This window comes from Harmonia axyridis, chromosome 2 (assembly GCF_914767665.1).
Source record: "Harmonia axyridis chromosome 2, icHarAxyr1.1, whole genome shotgun sequence".
Lineage (NCBI taxonomy): Eukaryota > Metazoa > Arthropoda > Insecta > Coleoptera > Coccinellidae > Harmonia > Harmonia axyridis.
This window is the reverse complement of record NC_059502.1, coordinates 50,177,334-50,196,955: the sequence shown is the minus strand read 5'-3', so window position 1 is coordinate 50,196,955 and position 19,622 is coordinate 50,177,334. Positions and strand designations below refer to the sequence as shown.

Here is a 19,622-nt window from a genome sequence, read left to right as displayed (position 1 = left end):
TTGCTTTACTGGAGTTTTTTTCTTCTACTAACTACTATTTCGAACATTGCTCTGGAGAACTCAGAACAAATCAAGAAAAGAACCCCAGTCGGGATATTTTGCACGTCTAAGATTTTCTCTTATAAAAATTGTGTTATTTTTTCGATCCTTTTTCATTTTTTAGATGTCGAAATTCTTACCAATGAAAAATTAGTATGTATAATGATAGTGATAATTTTCCACAGATGATATCCTGAGAATTTTTGAAATTTTGGAAAGAAAAAATCATTGTCTATATCGAATATTACAATTTAACAACGTGGTTTCCAAAGAAAGTGTAGAAAAGTGTGAAAAACTGCTTATAAATGATGAAAATACAATATTTGGGAATTTATTTCTTAAAAATAATGTCGTCCAAATGTATACCCTCGCGTTCACGACACTTATCCAATTCAACCCTAAAATTCCTGATGACGGTCACTTTCTGCGAGTGAAGGGGTTTCTGACGATTGCGTTTCGGATTGGTAGCACTCCAGAAACGGTATTTCTTCTTATTTACGTGGCCATCAAGGTGAAAATAAGCTTCATACGAAAACAAGATGTTGGCAAACGATTGTGAGCGAAAACCTCTAATATTGGCGAAATTTCTTCCCGATCTATATCGGGAAGAAAATTTCGCCAATAGCATTGTCTCAGTCACGCAAGACGTCGTCGAGTGATGAGTGCTGTACCAACGCTGTGATTTTCTCTGCACAGGTTCTTTCAGACTTTACTAAAGCCTTCGACTCAATCAATCATGAGCTTCTTCTTGCCAAGCTTGAGTATTATCAACTTTCCGGAATTGTTTTGAATTTTTTCGAAACATTTCTGTGTGATAGAAGTCAATATGGGAGGGTGGAGGGAGGTAGATCATCATGTGTTCATGTTACAAAGGGAGTACCACAGAGTTCGATTCTGGGTCCACTCATGTTTCTGATCTACACTGCTGATTTGTATGAGACTGTTAAATTTTGCCGGTTTCATACTTTTGCTGATGATATTCAGATTTACATTGATTTCAAACCATATGAGGCTGCAGTGACATGTTCTCAGATAAATGAAGATTTAAGTTCCTTGGCATTGAATGCAAGGAATAATAATCTACACTTGAATCCTGATAAGTCTAATTTTTTGATAATTGGAAGCACTAACTCTATCTCCAAGCTTGGTACGTTTTCTTTCAGGTTTCTCAACAAGATTCCAAAGCCATTGAAAACAGTTAAAAACCTTGGGTTGTATGTTAATCCTCAATTGAAATTCTCAGATTATGTGCTTACATCAAGAGAGCCTTTTTATCCCTCAGACTTATTTATAGTAGTCGAAATTTTCTTCATGAACGTATGAGAATGATGCTCTGTGATCAACTCGTTTCATCATATTTTAATTTCTGTGATGTTGTTTATGGTCCCTTCCTTGGTTCGACTCAGGGCGTATACAGACTGTTCAGAATCGTTGTTGTCGGTAGGTGCTTAATTTGAGGAGGACTATTCCAACCCCTGGCCACATAAATTCTCTGGATTGGATCAACATGAGGAATCGCTGTAGACTTCATCTATCATGTTTCATTCATAAAATAATTCAACTGAGACAACCCCCATATCTGCATCAAAAAATCATATATAGACGAAATGTGCACAGTGTCAATGTCCGCAGTTCCTCAGGTATCAGTATCTCCCACGCCACATAACATATAAATTTAAGAGTTCCTTCTCATATCAGGCCCCTTTTATTTACAATGATATCGATCATGATATGAAAGCATCATCATTGAATGTTTTCAAGTCAAAAATTAAAAAAATCACTTTTATTCAGCCAGGGTTATACTACTCCATAAATGCCAGTATATAATTGTTTAATTTTCTTCTCTTCTTGTTAATCATAAATGTTGATTTTTTTGTTTAGGATCAAGGGATATATTGTAATTTTGTGGGTAAAAGTGTAAGAGTAGCGTAAGCTAAACTTTCGCCCAATAAAGACGATTATCATTATTATTCGCGTACGAATAACATGCGATCCGCTGCCGAGAAACGCCTCAATATGGGAACTTTATTCCTAAGAGGCATTCTACCGATTGACATGTCCACCAGGCCTTTCACCCCAAAATTGTAAAGATTCAGATTCAGATTTAATGGGGATATCATTGCACCGCACTTATTGTCTATTGTGCCCCACGTCAGAGCTGTTTTTGTCATTAGTCGTTTTAGTCTACTGGTCGCCCTCCATTTCCAGAGTTCTAATAAACTCCAGTATATGATGGCTTCAAGGAGGTTACATCCTCACTTCTATAAGTCTCTTATCTAAAGCCGTCTTTGCGTTGGCTAGCGATGACGAGCCATTCGGAGTTTCTTCCTCTTCCCAGCAGAATCTGCACCTGTCGTTTTATGTTGAATTAATTCTCATGTGGCGCTTTCTGAGGAGACAATGCCTTGTAATAATACAGTGAGGAGGTGGTTGTCTTGATGACCACCACCCTGAAGACGGCAGGCAAATACTTGCCGAAACTTCGGAAACAACCAACCGCATAGATGATGGAAACAGCCCAAATAACTATCTTACACAGTGAGGAGGTATTGTTTATTCTTGCTGAGAACCAGATATTTCTTAGATCTCGCAATATAATATTTTGGCCTCTCCATTTCTTTCAATTCTCAAGTGACTGGGAACCCGGGCTAAACAGACATTGTTATTTCGTAGAGTTTTCTTCGGCACTCCAATACCATTTTAGAGTCTTAGATGATATAATTGCAGCTTTGATTGCAGCCCGATTCTCAGAATGTATAGCTTTATCTAATTTCTGATAGTTTCTTATTAGATCAATTTCCACACATCTTTCGATTGCATATATCTCTGCCTCAAAGACACTTGGACAGCGGCCTAGTGATAGTGAGCTTTTGGTGTCAGCCCCGAATACCCCAGCACTAGTCCCCGTCGTGGTTTTAGAACCATCTGTGTACCATTTGATAGTATTCTTTTCGAGAGCTAGGATTGTGGACCCCCTTTCCCGATTAGACTATACGTTGTAGAGTTTCACTAACAGCCAAGTTTCATTTCAGTTTTTTCATTATTTATTCTCTCAAGAACTAATTGGCTGTGGCATTGAAAATGAGATAGGGCTTTTGAACTCTTGTGTAACCACAGAACTGTACACATCTGTGTCCCTGCTAGAAAGACTTTCGGACAGCGGCCAAAGATAAACAGCATTTATCAGAATTATATTGGTACACATAAAGAATGTGTATTACGCTAAGATAATGAAAATATATTTGAATTGTAGCCTTGTTGAAGTGAATTGAAAAAATATATTTTTTTATATTTTCAAAAACACAAAATTTGATATCGTAACCTCGAGATTCCTGCCGTAATAGGTTTTTCTCAATCGACATATAATAAAGCATAATTTGAAAATTCTCTAAACTTATGGTAAATGGGTTAGTCGAATGTAACGCTAGCTCTTAGGACACTACACTGAGAGAAATCCATATTTTTAATATAATAATATTATTATTATAAATAGGGCAATTATTTGGAGGTCATTTATTCACAACTATTACAGCAGATTTATATTCGATATATTCAGTAATAGTTAAATTATGCATTCAAAAAAGTTTATTATATTTATTAGTAGATAATAAAATATTCGTTTACAAGGTATTTGATAATATTTAATATATTTCGGTGATAAATAATTTATTATGTTATCTCCACAAATATCATAAATTCAGTGTCAACAAATTTTCAACTAGTAGTTAACGAACATTTGCTATTTATGAATAAACTCTAACAAGAATTCAATAATTTATTCACTCAGAATATAGGATTTATTAATAATTAACAAACTAACATAATTCTAGCGATCCAAAATGTAGAAAACTTTAAGGATACATCCCTCAAAGAGAAGCGCATCTCCTTGAAGGATCTGTCCTTGAACTTTTCCTTTGATTTGAATTTCCTTTTTAACCATAAAATCTGTGTTACTATGGGCTTATTGAACGCCACTTAGCACATCTGTACTGAAATTTGGGTTTAGATCGTTTGTACCTGCTTAGGTATTAGTGATATTGGCAGAACAGTGATTAGAGCGAACAGATGCAATCAAGATGGCTAGGGTTCAAACCCGGATTCCCTTAATATGAACTCTAAAAAATTACCTAGTTTGGCAAACGGTTCTTCTCAGACCCTAACAATCGGATAATTAGAAACAAGCAAAATAATTATCTAGGAAATACGTTAATCATTACTGAATTGAATTGAATATTATTTTTATTAAGCATGGATACATATAAATAAGGTTTATTAATTATTACTCAATGATATATTAATAATAATAATAATGAACTTTAGTGATCCTTTCTGACATTAAACAAATGTATAGGACAAGTCCTATAATTATATTAACGTCAACTATATTTATTTCCTTCAAATGGATATTTCTTCAGCATTATCAATATAAGTTATGCGTAAATAAATGAAGTGTAATAATAAATGATGATTGTTGGTGGGATTTCAAATAAATTATTTATTTCCATGAAACTAATATATGTTTGTCCATATATCCATTTAATGATTCATTAACTATACATAATGCATTTTCGATAATATCGAATAAACATTTCTCTCAGTGTAATGATTGACTCGATCAATTGAATCAAATACAATGAAAAAAATAGAAATCAAAACATCACGGATTTAATGAATCACGTGCAGAAACGGATATCATTAGGACGATGATAGCGACCGTAAAATATTCATTCAGCGGAATAGGAACAGATATACGGAAAAGAAAGAAGAAGAACTCGAGCAGGACAATGAAGAACTGCCCTCTAAGTCGTAACGAGGGAGGTGGTCGTTTTTGTCGCACCCAGGCCATTAATCATTCTTAGGAATAGTGGTAGTTTGCAGACGAGCTGCATTTCGTAGTTGGGGGACTCTCCTTTATCAATTCTCACGGATTGTGCGATGCATTCAGAAACTTTGGAGTGGTGTTGATCCTAAATCTCAGGAAGTTTGTAGACGTTATGCACCGCTTTGAGTCTGATATCCTGGGATGTTCCTAGGATGAGGTGTTCATTGACTTCAGTTCAAAAATAACGCATCATCAGAGAATTTTCTTTAGGATTTAAATTTCTACATTTATTATTCAATTAAGAAAGATCCCTTTCACTGCGACCTTATGGTCCATCCCCATCAGAGCTATTTTCGCTATAACGTGATCTACAGCTTGCCTTTCAGTGCCAGAGTTCTAATGAACTCCAGTACCTGGGATGGCTTCAAGGAGGCTAATTCCTCACTTCTACAAGTTTCTTGTCCAAAACAGATTTTTCGTTGGCTAGTGATGACGAGGCATTCAGTCACCAGTTGATCCGGAGTTTCTTCCTCCACCCCATAGACTCTGCACTTCGTCATTTTCAGCAAGACCTTTTCTCATGAGGTGTTTCCTAAGGCGACAATGCCCTGTAGGGAATCCAGTGAGGAGGTGTATTAAATTCTTCCAGATCCAGATACTTTTTGAATCTCATAATGTAAAAGTTTCGAGGAAATATTTTGGAATGATCCAAACCAGGAAGATTTCGCCAGAGTGTTTCAACTCTTCTCTTTTATATAATAATATTTATATAAGTGTATAATGTTATACTTTACTTTTTTTAATAAAATAATTAAATATCATAAACTTATATCATTCAAAATATTGTCTAGAAATTAAATGAGAACTAACGATATTGAGTATTTATTCAATAGGGGAAATGCGGACAAAATGACATACTGTTTTGTTTTTAAATCATATATTTTTAGTTATTGCAATAAAACTCCCATTTTGGAGCTGAATAACAACTTTGGTTAATTATTTTTATGTATTTTAAGCTGAAAATTGAATTAAACTACAAAGATGAAAGATATAAGAAATTATTTTGACTTCTAACAAAATCCGTTTTGTCCGTATACTAAGGACAAAATGACATACTATAGTAAAATACATAATGACAATAGTTATTTATGCAACAAGTGCAAAAAGTGAATGTTTATTGCACTCGACGTGAAATTGTCCGACGAGGCCGTTAGGCCGAGTTGGACAACACGTCGAGTGCAATAAACATTCACTTTTTGCACTTGTTGCATAAATAACTATTGTCATTATGTATTTTACTATAGTATGTCATTTTGTCCTTAGTATACGGACAAAACGTTTATGCAAAAAGCAAAAAATGATTTATTAAGGTGCGGCACTAGGTGTAGGAAAATGAAAAGCCCAACTTATTAATATCGATTTGCATTGAAACAGGAACAAATACGTTACGAACAATTTAACTCAAACTTTATTTTTACCCTCAATGTTGAAAGTGAATGAACAATTGGAGCAATTTTCGATGTGAATATTTCGTAGTGAAGTACTTTTTAAATCCACTTCTTGATTTGTTACTGCTGTAAACGTACTAGTACTTGGTAACTGTACATCGTTATTTCCTTCAGGCTGAAATATTTGTTTTGCAACACTGAGTTTGTTTGCATGTGATTCCTCTACGTATCCCTCCGCTACTGTCAACGATTTCCATCAGCACGTTGAAGTAGAATGACAGATGAGTGTAATAAAAACTTTATTGCACTAGTGAAATAAAGAACTTCTTTTTCCACTAATTATAGTTCAATAAAGTTTTGCTTTTTGCATGAATGTAAAAAAAAAACATTTGAATGCAAAGTTCAAGAATAAGAAGGTTTTGGTTTTCGGGACAATAGCATACGATGTATAAGCCCAGTGAAAACGCCGCACCCACCAGGTATGAATAAAAAAAAACGTCATTGCAATAAATGCAGGGGCAGTCATCGACAACAGTGTCGAATTCTTCATCGTCAACGACTTCTTTATTTTTCAACGGCTTTGTTTTTTTTCACCACAGGGTTTTTTTATCATTGAATAATATTTCAGTAATTCCTTGTTTCTTCTTCTTGGGTGGATTGGTCAAAATAAGGCGTAAACGTGCATTTTCGAGCTTTTGTCTTTCATATGCCTTGTCACTTAGGAAATGGTGAAAGAATTTCAATGGGAAAGGATATCGTATTTTATACATACCATCCGTACAAGATACATACCAGAATTTCACGTTATATCGCGTATGGTACGTGCAAAATGAATACAAAACAACATGAAAATGAGCTCATTAGTTTCACGTGGAAATCAATCAACAAAATTCCATATACTTCCCAAAAGTATATTTCCTTGACACGTATAGGACGAAATGACATACTATGTCGTTTTGTCCATCAGGATAGTATGTCATTTAGTGCGATACAGAGTTTTTATGATATTGAAGCATAATTTCAAAACAAAACTAATATCCATCTTAAAACTTATACATATTATTACGTTATAACAGTACCAACAAGAATACATTGAAAAAACAACGAATATTGTAATGACACTCTCCAGAAGCAATTCAGAAACCAAGGAAACAAAAAAATTCAACAGACCTGAACACATTTGTAGCTATTGCACTAGTGAAACAGACAGTAGGATGTCAATTTCTTCGCAGGATTGCCATCATTACTAGCAGAAACTGAATCCCTGTGAACCCCCGAGCTATACAATTTTGAAAAAATCTAAAAGTTCATTTTGTCCGCTTATGTCGTTTTGTCCGCATTTCCCCTACTCTTTCTTTGAACTGAATTGCTGAAGAGAAATTTAGTGTGAGTTGACAAATTAACGTCAATTCGATATCAAAAACAAGGAAACAGATCAGTGCTATTCAGATAAAAAATTAATGTCAATTGGTATCCTAGCCCTTGGGAATCCGGTTGCTATGTAGCGTTTCTCGGGAGTGAATCGCTCTTTGTGCGTACGCGAATTTTCAAAACTTGGAATTCCGCGACTATAACGTGAAAAATTCCCTCCAATATTCGAGGTTTTCAGCACTTATGAGCATTACTCCCATTCATAAGTGAGAATATGATTTAGATCAAGGGATGAAAAGATTCTTCGTCCGGTTCAGGAAAATTGATTCAAATAAATCCCGGTTAAATATCATGAAAATATTACGATTCAATTTAATAATTCAACCTATTTACAAAAACTTCCGTACGATACCGCAGTAGTTGTTATCTCTCCAATATGTTTTTTAGCATATTGTCGATTTCGAGACTCGACATTTTCCCCTTCTAGCGGACCTAATAAATGAGGCATTTAGGAGGAAATAATTAATTATTATCGATGCCTCGGAGTTGAGCGTATATTTTTGAGATTTTCCTTGAGCGGATTTGAGAAGTCTATTTTTGAGTTAAAATTCTTATTTTATTTTTGTTCGTGGTGGAATATATATCAGTAGTGAATTTGACACTCAGCTTGTTCCGTGTGGTAGAAAGTGGAAACTGAAGGATTGGTAAGAACCATTTTATACCTACCCGGATTATTTTCCGTTCCGTTGTTCATTTCCGCCTTCTCAAAATTCAGACAGGATGGTAACTTCAGGCTCGTCTTTCTCAAGTGGCTTTTGTCCGTCGGGTTCCTTATTGTGAGCTAATTCTTATTTGAAACCACCGGACAAAACTCCTCATCTTGAGAAGATAGGTCGATTATTCCTGATCTCCTGGTCACTGGTGAAGTATATCCAGTCACTAGTCTATAAAAACGCTTGACCAGATATTATTGCAAACAGTCATAAACCATAGGCGCTCATTTTTCAAACCCTTGAGTTGAAAATAATATTTTTGCGTATGTATGGGACACAGATGTCGATTCTCTCAGAACATTTGTGACGTGAATAGCTTTTGTTGTCACATCAAAACTGATAAGTACTACGTCATTCATTTGATAATTCTTTATTCTCGACCTGCAATATACTATCTAGGAATATAACTGATCGTTGCATAAAATTATAAGAGCATTAAAATGTTTGAGATGAATTCGGAAATGTTCTGTCTGAAGATGAGACAAATTAGGGTACAATAGGTGCACGATCTTGAGATCCTTGAATGACATCCAATTTTCTACGTCAAATTAGCAGATATGTTTCGAATTGAATTTTATTTGTTCGTTATTGTAAGGCGGAATTTATGTCCCGCAGTAGAAGCAGAAGGCTGTACAGGGTGATTCACCGCGATGGACTACATTAGAAGTTTATGGTAGACTAATAATAATTTTGTTCTGGAAATTTGTACAATTTTCTTTTAAACCGGAAACAGAGAGGGCTACTTTCTCATTTCAAACGGCACACCCAGTATATTATTGCAGCATCAGATAGCTTGGTTGATGATAATTTCAGCAATATGGCAATACTTGAGTATAAGCTCAACGGTTCATGAGTTAATGAGATTCTTATAGATATCTTATGAAAAAGTTTTTTGGAAAAAACCTATATTTTTCATTCATTCAGTCAATTTTACGTAGGTATAAAAAGAGAGGGGTCTCAAGCAAATCCCATACTTTAAGAGTTATCGAGGAAGAACTTGAACTAAGGAAAACTGCAATTTCTCATTGAATTGAGTAGTCTATGACTTCCAGAAAACATAGAACGTAACTTAAAAGTCGAAATTTCATGAATTGTAATAAATTATTCGTTAAGATGGTCGATAATCCATCGCCAATAAAATTTTCAATTACGAATAATTAATCACCAGTAATGAAATTGCTAAAATCAGAAATGGTAATGAAAAATTTGTTGGTTGATCTCATTTTAGTTCATTTTTTCTTCAGTGGAATGAAGATATTTAGGATGCGAAATCATTTTCTTCACAACCCGTCATTTCAATTCTGACTTTGAAAGTTAATAGAGGAATATATTTGATTGCGAAATATTCATCTTTTTTCTACATAAGCCATAGAATTTTGCCAAACATCATAGTCGAAATCATTAAAAGCATCAGTCACACAACGAACTGAAACTACGTAAAAATGCATTTCAATAATACCCCTATGGACCACACTGGTCTATGCGAATTATTAGAGAGTAATTAAGAAGTGATAAATGCAACCAAAAACACCCTCAAAGTAGAACGGGGAATACGAAGGGAAATATTCAGCCAATAAAATCAATCAAATCAGGACATTCTTGTTTCCAAGACGATTTGCTAAATACCGGGGTTTATTTTAAAGTATTTTCAGCAATATTTCCATGAATTCCAAAGGATAACCCTTGTATAATCGAAATATTCCGGCTTCCTCCAAGTGACTTTGGATATACTATACTTTTTCAAAGGAGTATCCCGTCATATTTTTTCTATGGTATTATTTTGGTCGATTCACCGGAATACTTTTCAGTCGTAAATCTTTCTTCAGACTCGTGTTTCTCAAGTGGCGTTTGTCCGTCGGGTTCCCAATAGTGAACTAATTCTTATTTGGAACCTTCAGAAAAAATTCCTAATATTGTGGAGAGGGGTCGATTATTCCTCCTGATCACCGGTACCTTTTAACGGAGTATTCCGTTCTTTAGGCTCGCCTTTATCGGTTGAAGTTTGTCCATCGGGTCCCTTATTGTGAGTTAATTCTTATTTGGAACAACCACCGGACAAAGCTCCTCATCTTGAGGGGTGGGGCGATCATTTCTGACCCGATAACCCGTATTTTTTCAGAGTATTCTGTTTTATTTTACTCGTGTCCTATTTTGGCGAATTTGCCAAGATACGTGTTAGTTCAGACTCGTCTTTCTCGTCGGGCTCCTCATTCTGAGCTAATTCATACTTGGAGCGACCGGTAAATAATCCGATTTTTACAGAGGAAACAAATAGTGTGTTTAGTCAGAGTTATTTTTATTTGTTTCATTGGCAGTTACCCTCATTTTTAGAAAAAAAATCATCACTGGTCAATCATTCTTACTTTAGGTTGAATTGAACCTTTCTCCAACTGTTGAAAAGCTACCCAGGGTCAACAATAGTGAGCGAGGTAAGAAGCGACCTTATAAAAATCATTGCAATTGACACCCGATTAAATATTGATATAATAGAATGTATATATTTCACGATACGGAGATAATCGTCATTAGAACCCCAAGATGCTATTCACAGGTTAGAATTCGTAAACCAGGCAATTGAGCGTTTACGAACCTACATCTTGTTTTCGGATGAAGCTCATTTTCACTTCAATGGTTACGCAAATGAGCAGAAATGCCGCAACTGAAGTGCAACCAATCCGAAACGCAAGCATCAGAAACCCATTTATTCGTCACAGATGACCGTATTGGGTGTGATGTCGTTGAGAGGAATCATAGTCCCTTATATTTGTGGAGATAAAAGGGGTAGACCACTTATTGTGAAGTCATAGCGTTTTGTTAGGATCAAAAAAAGTTATTGTTGCCTGAACTGCAGAATTATTCTGGCTATAACCAAAGAATTTGGTTCCAGCAACTTCAAACTCATCAAATGTGTCTCTTTGATAATCCCGTGAAATTTTGCCAGACAAATTAATCTCCGGTCCTGATTTGATGCCAATGGAAGTTTACCTATAGGGCGCTGAGGTTGCGTACTAGAAAATTTTCCTGACATTTTTGTGACTAGTTGACGCAGTAGTTCGAGCGCGCGGCCAAGATGGACACAAGCAAAGAGAAAACACGCTAAATTTTACAGTTCGATAAAGACGGTTAAAAATGTGAATGAACAGTGTTTATGGTCCCGATACTGAAACAGCCACTCACGCGCAATTTTGATTTCGTAGAAACCATTTCGGTAAGTTCGATATAAAAGATGCACCACGCACTGGAAGACCAATTGTCGAAAATGTCGATAAAATCATGGACATTGTCGAGTCCGTGCGCGATGTGAGCACTGTTTCGATTACTCAAGAGCTGAAGATTGCACAAATAACCATTGTTCGGAACCATTTTCATAAGGCTGGTCTCCAGATGTTCGATGTCTGGGTACCACACGAGTTAACACAAAAAAAACTTCATGTACCAAATTTCAGTCTCCGAAACGCAACAAAATCGACCCGTTTTTTAATGGGCTGGTGACTGGTGATGAAAAGTGGATCACTTACGACAACGTCAAGCGATAACGGTCGTGATGGAAATACGGTGAGCCAGCGGAAACGCCGGCCAACCTAGAATTGACGGCCAGAAAGGTTTTGCTGCGTGTTTTGTGGGATTGGCAGGGAATTATCTCATGAGCTGCTCCCCTATTAACTCGGAACTCTACGGTGCACCACTTTATAGTCCGAACCTGGCACCAAATGATTACCATCTGTTCTTGTGCATGGTGAGCAATTTTCCTGGTGAAAAATTCGCTTGTGAGGCTTGTGACACTCGACACTCTTTTTTGCCAATAGGGACGAGGGCTTCTATGAGAGAGGCATAATAATATAACCTTCGAAATTGCAACAAGTTATGTAACCAAATTCGGACCATTTTAACTATGGTAATTAAAGCCTTGTTTTTCATACCAATATAATGGATTTCTTTTTACTACACCTTATATATTGAATGGATGTCGTGGACCAGAGGGAAGATATTTGAACGACATTAATTTCAAAGAATTAATCTTCAAATAGCTTATTTTCATTACATCAACATGTAGAAAGAGTAACATACCCTCAAGAAGAAGTGAAAGGCGTATACAAGTGATTTGGGCTTTCGGCCATCATCAGTACGGTGAAAAAGTGTTAGAATGAGCAATACTTGAAGGAAACAACAAACATACGGAGTCAACAACAGAAGCCAGCCGTCCATTTGTGGTTTCAGCAGGAAGACCCAAAGGGTTTTCGGGCAACAACCAACATCACCACATGGAAAGCTATAGCTACCGGCGTGACATCCGAGTTCTGGAACAATAATCATGTGAAAAGGCAAACGAGGGAATTATTCATAAAACAAGAAAAAAAATAGGGACATACGCTCAAGGAGAAGTGAAAACCGTAGACAAGTGTTTCGGGCTTTAGGTTCTCATCAGTAAGGTGAATAAGTGTTAGGATGAGCAACACTTGAAGGAAACAACAAACAAACGTCAACAACACAAGCCAGCTGTTCATTTGTGGTTTCAGCAGGAACAGGAAGACCCAATGGGTTTTCGGGCAACAACCAACATCACCACGTGAAAAGCTATAGCTACCTGCGTGGCATTCGAGTCCAGGAACAATAATCATGTTGGAAAGGGTAACGAGGGTATTCATAATTAATTAATGATAAACATTTTTTTTTGACAAACGGCATGTACTAAAATTGTTATTGATTTTCTCAGGTCGATTCAAACCCATCGATGTCTTCAGAGCAGTAGATCCGGTACCAATATTATTTCCTTTTATGCGATTTGACACCTAATTAACCCGACTTGTCGGAATTTTTATTCATCCTTTCATTACTGATATTTTCATCGTTATCTCGCTCTCGATCTATATTTCATTCATGAAAACACCCGGGCTTCCGCTCTTAGAAACCCCTTTCGAAATAAACGACTCAGGGCCATGGAACGAAATTTTGTTCCTCATTCTTCGGCTTCCTCCTTGAACTTAATTGGATCGAGAGTAAATTGCTCCTCGTTTTATCGCACGATTTTTGACGGGTTTATATACTGGTCCTTGCAAAAAGTGAACTGAAGATATCGGCTCACGTACTCAGGAAGCAATAAGGGACGCAAATCCAATTTCAGTTTCTTGATTGGCTCGATGCGTGGATGATACAATTAATGAGATTAATAGCGATGTGAAAGTTTCTTTGTTTTCTTATTCTTTGTTCCTGTTCTCGGCTATTTCGTTCACATACAGCAGTCGTTATGAAGGTGCTTCACAGTTTATAGAAATTAGGGTTCCAGACCTAGGATTCATGAAAAGTATTGGCAAGAATACGCTCTATAGTGCAGACATCTAATGCGATGAACAAAGATAAAATTCCATTAGATAAAGAAAAGAAGTTTGATGTGGTCATTTCAGCAATTCCCTTTTCCAACATCGTTATGAGAGAAAATATGTAAGGGGTAATTTGTTTTAGCTACATGATACGTTTCGATTGTTGTAAAAGTTTTGACAGTGTAGAATGTCAAACTGTGTTGACATTTCTCTTCAGTAAGCTTTCGCATTCATCATAAATCGCTTAGCGCCAGAAAAACGCATCTAAATTGTGGAAATTTACTTTGAAAAAAATGAATCTCTTCGCGAAGCTCATAGAACACTTCTTTCATTTTATGGACACCATAATCGTCCTAGTGAGCAAGCAATTCGTGCAATTTTTGATCGTTTTTGCACTAATTTCGCTCTTCTCGATTCAAAACCATTAAAAAGACAAAGAAATGCGCATAACGAATAGAATATTGCTGCCGTAGCGTGTTGAAGAAAACGCCGAAATGCCGATACGTCGCCGTTCTCAACTTGCTGACCTTTGTACTTCAATCACGTGGAAAATTTTACGAGAGGATATTAGCTCACGTGCCTAGAAAATACAACTCGTGTAAGAATTGATGACCATCGCTCAAGTAGCATTTTTGCTGATTGGGCTAATTTGAAACTGATCGAAGATAAGCATTTTATCGAAAAATTGTGTTAGCGATGAAGCTCATTTCTGGTTTAATGGCTTCGCCAATGAACAAAATTACCATATGTGGAAGAGAACCATTATTTATTCATCTATTTTATTCAAAAAACTACCATTACAAGGGGGCGCATTCAAAATGACTTGGTCTAGATTATTCTGAATTAGTATTTTGTAGGGAACGACGAAGATGTATTCTCAATTAATTATTTGGCGATCTTTTCACGGTGATGTCATGATCGTTATTCGATCATGTTGTTCACTGTTGTATTTGAGATTAGAATGTAACAGCAATCCAAACATTTCGAATATAAATTTGTCTCAAAACGGAATGAAAATTGAAATTCTGAGAACATCATAAAAAAATATCAATAAAATTATAAATGGACTGAACTTAAAAACAAATCAATTGATAGATTTCCAGGGTTAAATATAATGTGTAGTAAAAAGAAATCCATTATTTTCAAATGAAAAACAAGGCTGTGATTACCATGGTTCGAATGATCTGATTTAGATAAAATAAACGCCGTTTTGTTCGATAATTTGTTGCCCCTTCGAAGGTAATATCATTATGCCTCTCTCATAGCAGCCCTCTTCTGTGACTTGTGACTTTTTACCAGCATGTTTGGCATGGCGTTGTCCTGATGGAACACAATGCCTCTTCTATTGGCCAAAGCTAGTTCAAGACTTCAGACGGTTCAATTGCTGGCAGTACAGTTCCGAGTTAACAGTTGTACCGTAGGGAGTAGCTCATAGTAGATAATTCCTCGCCAATCCGACCAAACACATAGCAAAACGTTTCTAGCCGTCAATTCTATCTTAGCCACCATTTCCGATAGCTCGCCGCGTTTCTCCCACGACCGTTTTCGTTTGACGTTGACATATGAGTTCCACTTCTCATTACCATTCACCAACCGCTTCAAAAATGGGTCGATTATGTCGCGATTTAGCAGCGATTAGCAGATGGAAATTCAGTCCATGAGGTTGATGGTACCCATACATCGATCTTCTTCTCGAGACCCGCCTCAAGCAAGGGGATCCAAACGATTGTTTGTATAATCTGTAGCTCTTGTGGAATCGAAACAGTTCTTACATGAAGGTCAGACTCGACAACGTCCATGATTTTATCGACATTTTCAAAAATTGGCCTTCCAGTGCGTTGTGCATCTTTGACATCGAAATTATCGAAACGAAATCGAAGAAACAAAATTGCACGTGATGAGCTGTTAAAGTATCAGGACCATAAAAACTATTCACATTTTCACACGCCAGGCTTGAAGTTTCGCCTTCAACGTAGAAAAATTGTATAATATAGCGTATTTTCTCTTTACTTAAACTGATTCAATTTATCACAAAGCTGTCAGAAAAATTTTTGTAGTAGGAAATCCTATCTTTCTAACGCCATTGAGTTGACCTCGTAAAATACAGATAACTAAAGCCATCTATTGGAAAAATAATGGATTCCTTTTTAGTACACCTAATATTTTCGTAAACCTCCAATTCTCAATGCGTTAGTTGGCATATAAAAAAAACTAGTGCCACATTACGCGAATGAATTGAGAATTACACTCGAAACCTATTCGCACTAATGAAAACTCGACCCCTTTATTTTCACAAATCGAGCAGAAATATGCGCGCTCCATCTAGAACCCGCATATGCGCCACAGCAACAGAACGAGGAAAATCTATGTAACAGAAACATCGGTGGATATATGAGCATGAAATATTTCTATAGGGAACACAATTAAAGCGGGAAAAGCTAGACGTAGTCAATCTGCGGGGCATTTATGTGTATGATTCAACGGAAAACTGTGTTACGAAATAACATTCATCAAGCAAAGTCATTTACGTTTCGTTCATCAATATTATTTACGTTGAGGAGAATATTCTTGACAATATTTTATGACGTTAAACTAAGCTTGTTGAATGTATGTATAGTTATATTGAACACGATGAAAATATGTAACACATGATTTGTAATAGTATATTGTGCAACAAGTGGGGAAAGTCCAACTTTTCTCGCTAGTGTGGAAGTTTGTGGCACGAGCCTGAAAGGCGTGTGTCGCAAACACACGAACGAGAAATGGACTTTCTCCACATGTTGCACACTATACTTTTCCTACAACTGCAAAAATTTCAATAATTCAAGTAATGGACTTGATTCAAATCAAATGATCTTCGTTGACATTATGTGCTTATTTATTGCGTTTCCATAGAAACGACTCAAAAGCCCAATTTCATTGGTCTACCAAGCGAGGTGTGGGCAAAGTGCCGTGGGGAATAATATTTCCCACAGTATCAGCAATACATAGTTTTGAAATTGAGTAAGCTAGAAAGAATACGCTACTTTCCATAGCAGTTGTAGGAAAAATGATTTTCAAATGAACTACTTCTTCTTTGGAATATACAAGGTCAATTAATTATTTCATGATGAAAATATGGGTTCTCCATATAAGAACAAAATTGACATCAGAAGTCAAATTGCAGGACCACAGAGGCCTATTTTTGTCACATATGTTAGGTGTACAACTTTGATTCCGTCGTTTTGCAATAGATGGCTGTAGCGGTAAGTGGTAGTCGAAATAAATAGATCATAGATATCATACACTAAGCTTAGGTATTTGTAAACATGACGCCACTGAAATATTAGTCGATGTGCGTCAGCACCATAAAGTTTATTCCGATTAAACATGTCAGCTTACGAGACAAATTCTCGTCATTTGCTGGAGGTTCCAATTTTCTGTTTCAATATGGAGAAATCTGCGGCTGAGGATCATCGAATGCTCTTAAATAGCTTAATGGGACCAGCTCGGCGTAGTGTATTATGAATTGTTAAAACCGACTGAAACAATCACAGTCGATCGTTATCGAGTGCAATTAGTGCGTTTGAGCCGAGAATTGAGAAAAAAAATGGCCGCAATACAACGAGAGACATGATAAAATGATATTTTAGCATGCCAATGCTTGACCCCATGTTGCGAAAGTGGTCGAGACATACTTGATGGAAACGTTGAAATGAGAAATCCTACCCCACCCGCCGTATTCTCCAGACGTTGCTCCCTCGGACTATCATTTGTTTCGATCAATGAAACACGGCCTGGTTGGCCAGCACTTCCGGTCTTATGAAAAAGTAAAAAATTGGATCGATTCGTGGATCGCTTGGAAAGATTTTTCAACGCGGGATTCGTATGCTCCCGAAAGATGAGTGAAAATAGTGGCCAGCGATGGACAATACTTTGAATCATAAATGTATATCCAATTTTTTACAATAAAGCCTCGAATTTCGAAGAAAACGGTGAATGCCAAGTTGTACGTCTATGTAAATAGGAATCAAAATCGAAAGAAAATTGTGATAACTGAACACATATAGAATATCGATCAAATTTTTATTCAATGTTTGGACCTTGCATATATCTGTGAAATACAACATCATTAAATGTTCTCCGCGTGATCTCTTACAGGACTCGATCCTTGTGAGATTATTTTTTATAATTAACTGGTAGCTTCCAGGAAATATCTCACCAATTTCTTGACGGATTTTGGTTTCCAGATAGTCAATATTCTGAGTATTATCCGCAAGAACCGTCACATAAACTTACAAAAAATCCAAAGGGATAAATCACGAAATCTTGTTGACCAATTTACATCGCCGAAACGAGAAATTACGCGCCCTGAGAAATTTTCTTGGAATAATGCCAAAACGGATCGTGTTGTGTAACTTGTTGCATTGTCATCCAAACATTGTTGTCCATATGTTCTACACATTCCATGGTCAGTAGCTTTTGTTTTTGTGTTAACTGAACTTTAAGGGGATAAGAATGCACGTTCCGATGCAAAAAACGCCATAGCGTGCCGTAAGAGAGACTCAAATGTTGTGCGCGCCGGAAAATGGATAAATTGGGCTATTCTTTATCACTTTTACTTCAGCAGAATAAATTTCAGTCGAACATGCATTTCTATAATGTACGGACCTTGAGACATCAGTATCAAATCTAGTCTCTTCGAATTTTTCCACTGTTATACCAACTGTACGCTAGTAATGTACGAAACATAACGACTAAAGAATAATTTTTTCGACCAACTTTTATCGCGTGTTTGGTATTGATACATCGATGTGAATTTCAGTCTTCTGATTTATCGACTAATAATATATCTGATCTGTTGAGAGAAACTATTTTATTATTCAAAAACGATCCCAGTACATTTCGAAGCGTTCACTCTGCATGATAGTTTCCGATTTGTATTTGTAGTTTGGAATTTTTTTCACACTTAATTAATCCTTATATTATTGCCAATTCTTGATGGAGTATATTACCAACAGAACATTATTCCTTCATATTATTAATTTGTTATTATTATTATTAATTTCTTATTAATTATTCCTTCATTATTATTAATAAACTAAGAACACTAGAGGTTTTTACGTTTTTATTTTTCTGTACATTTTCGACATAAAATCGTGACCACCATTTCATCAGGTACCATCATTTTCATCAGGTATATGATGTCTTCATTTCATGTTGTATTCGAAATAAAAGTTATCATTACATTTCATATGAAACTTACCAAGGTTACATAGGTAGGCTATTTTATCAAAGTGGGTTTCATTTTGCTACTTCGTTGGAGATTTTTTTTATGGGAGATGGTTTTAACTCGAATTAAATATAGATTCAATTTGAATTAAAACCATCTCCCATCAAAAAAAAAATCTTCAACAAAGTTTATAACTCGACTTCCATAAAAGAATTTCTGGCGAATATAAAAGATGCTTTTCCGTGACGTGCAAAAAGCTTTCGTGATGAATGAGGCGAAGTTTCAGGGCGAGTTGAGTTATTCTGCCTAAGAATTGGTTTGGAATTCAGTTCTGAATACCTCGATGTTTTCGTGGATTATTATCAATGTATTCAATGTACGTTTTTGCACTTTGTTAGTGTTTTCCTTGAGAGACTCGCGAAAGAAGAGGAAGAGGCTTGTCGATCGAGTAAAAGTTCACAAAATTGATTACAGCTGTTGAAGTAATGATGAAAAAAACTGCAAATTGAAGACGCACAATTCAATGCTCTATGAGAAGTTCTGGATCTTTCGCAGGTCTGTATGGACTTAAATTTTATTCGGAAAGACGTCGTACCATTACCATTACCAAATCAGTCTCACATTATACCGTCCACTACT

At 36.2% G+C, this 19,622-nt stretch overlaps 1 protein-coding gene and 1 long non-coding RNA gene across 2 annotated transcripts in view; one reads left to right on the top strand and one right to left on the bottom strand.

Annotated features, from left to right (window-relative positions):
* Positions 1-19,622, bottom strand: part of LOC123671918 (beta-1-syntrophin) — a 272,357-nt gene that overhangs the window by 101,751 nt on the left and 150,984 nt on the right. The window lies entirely within an intron of this gene.
* LOC123671919 overlaps positions 8,370-19,622 on the top strand; it is a 46,546-nt gene continuing 35,293 nt past the window's right edge. The window contains exon 1 of the long non-coding RNA XR_006746198.1: positions 8,370-8,384. This is a non-coding gene — a long non-coding RNA (uncharacterized LOC123671919). The remainder of the gene's footprint in view (positions 8,385-19,622) is intronic.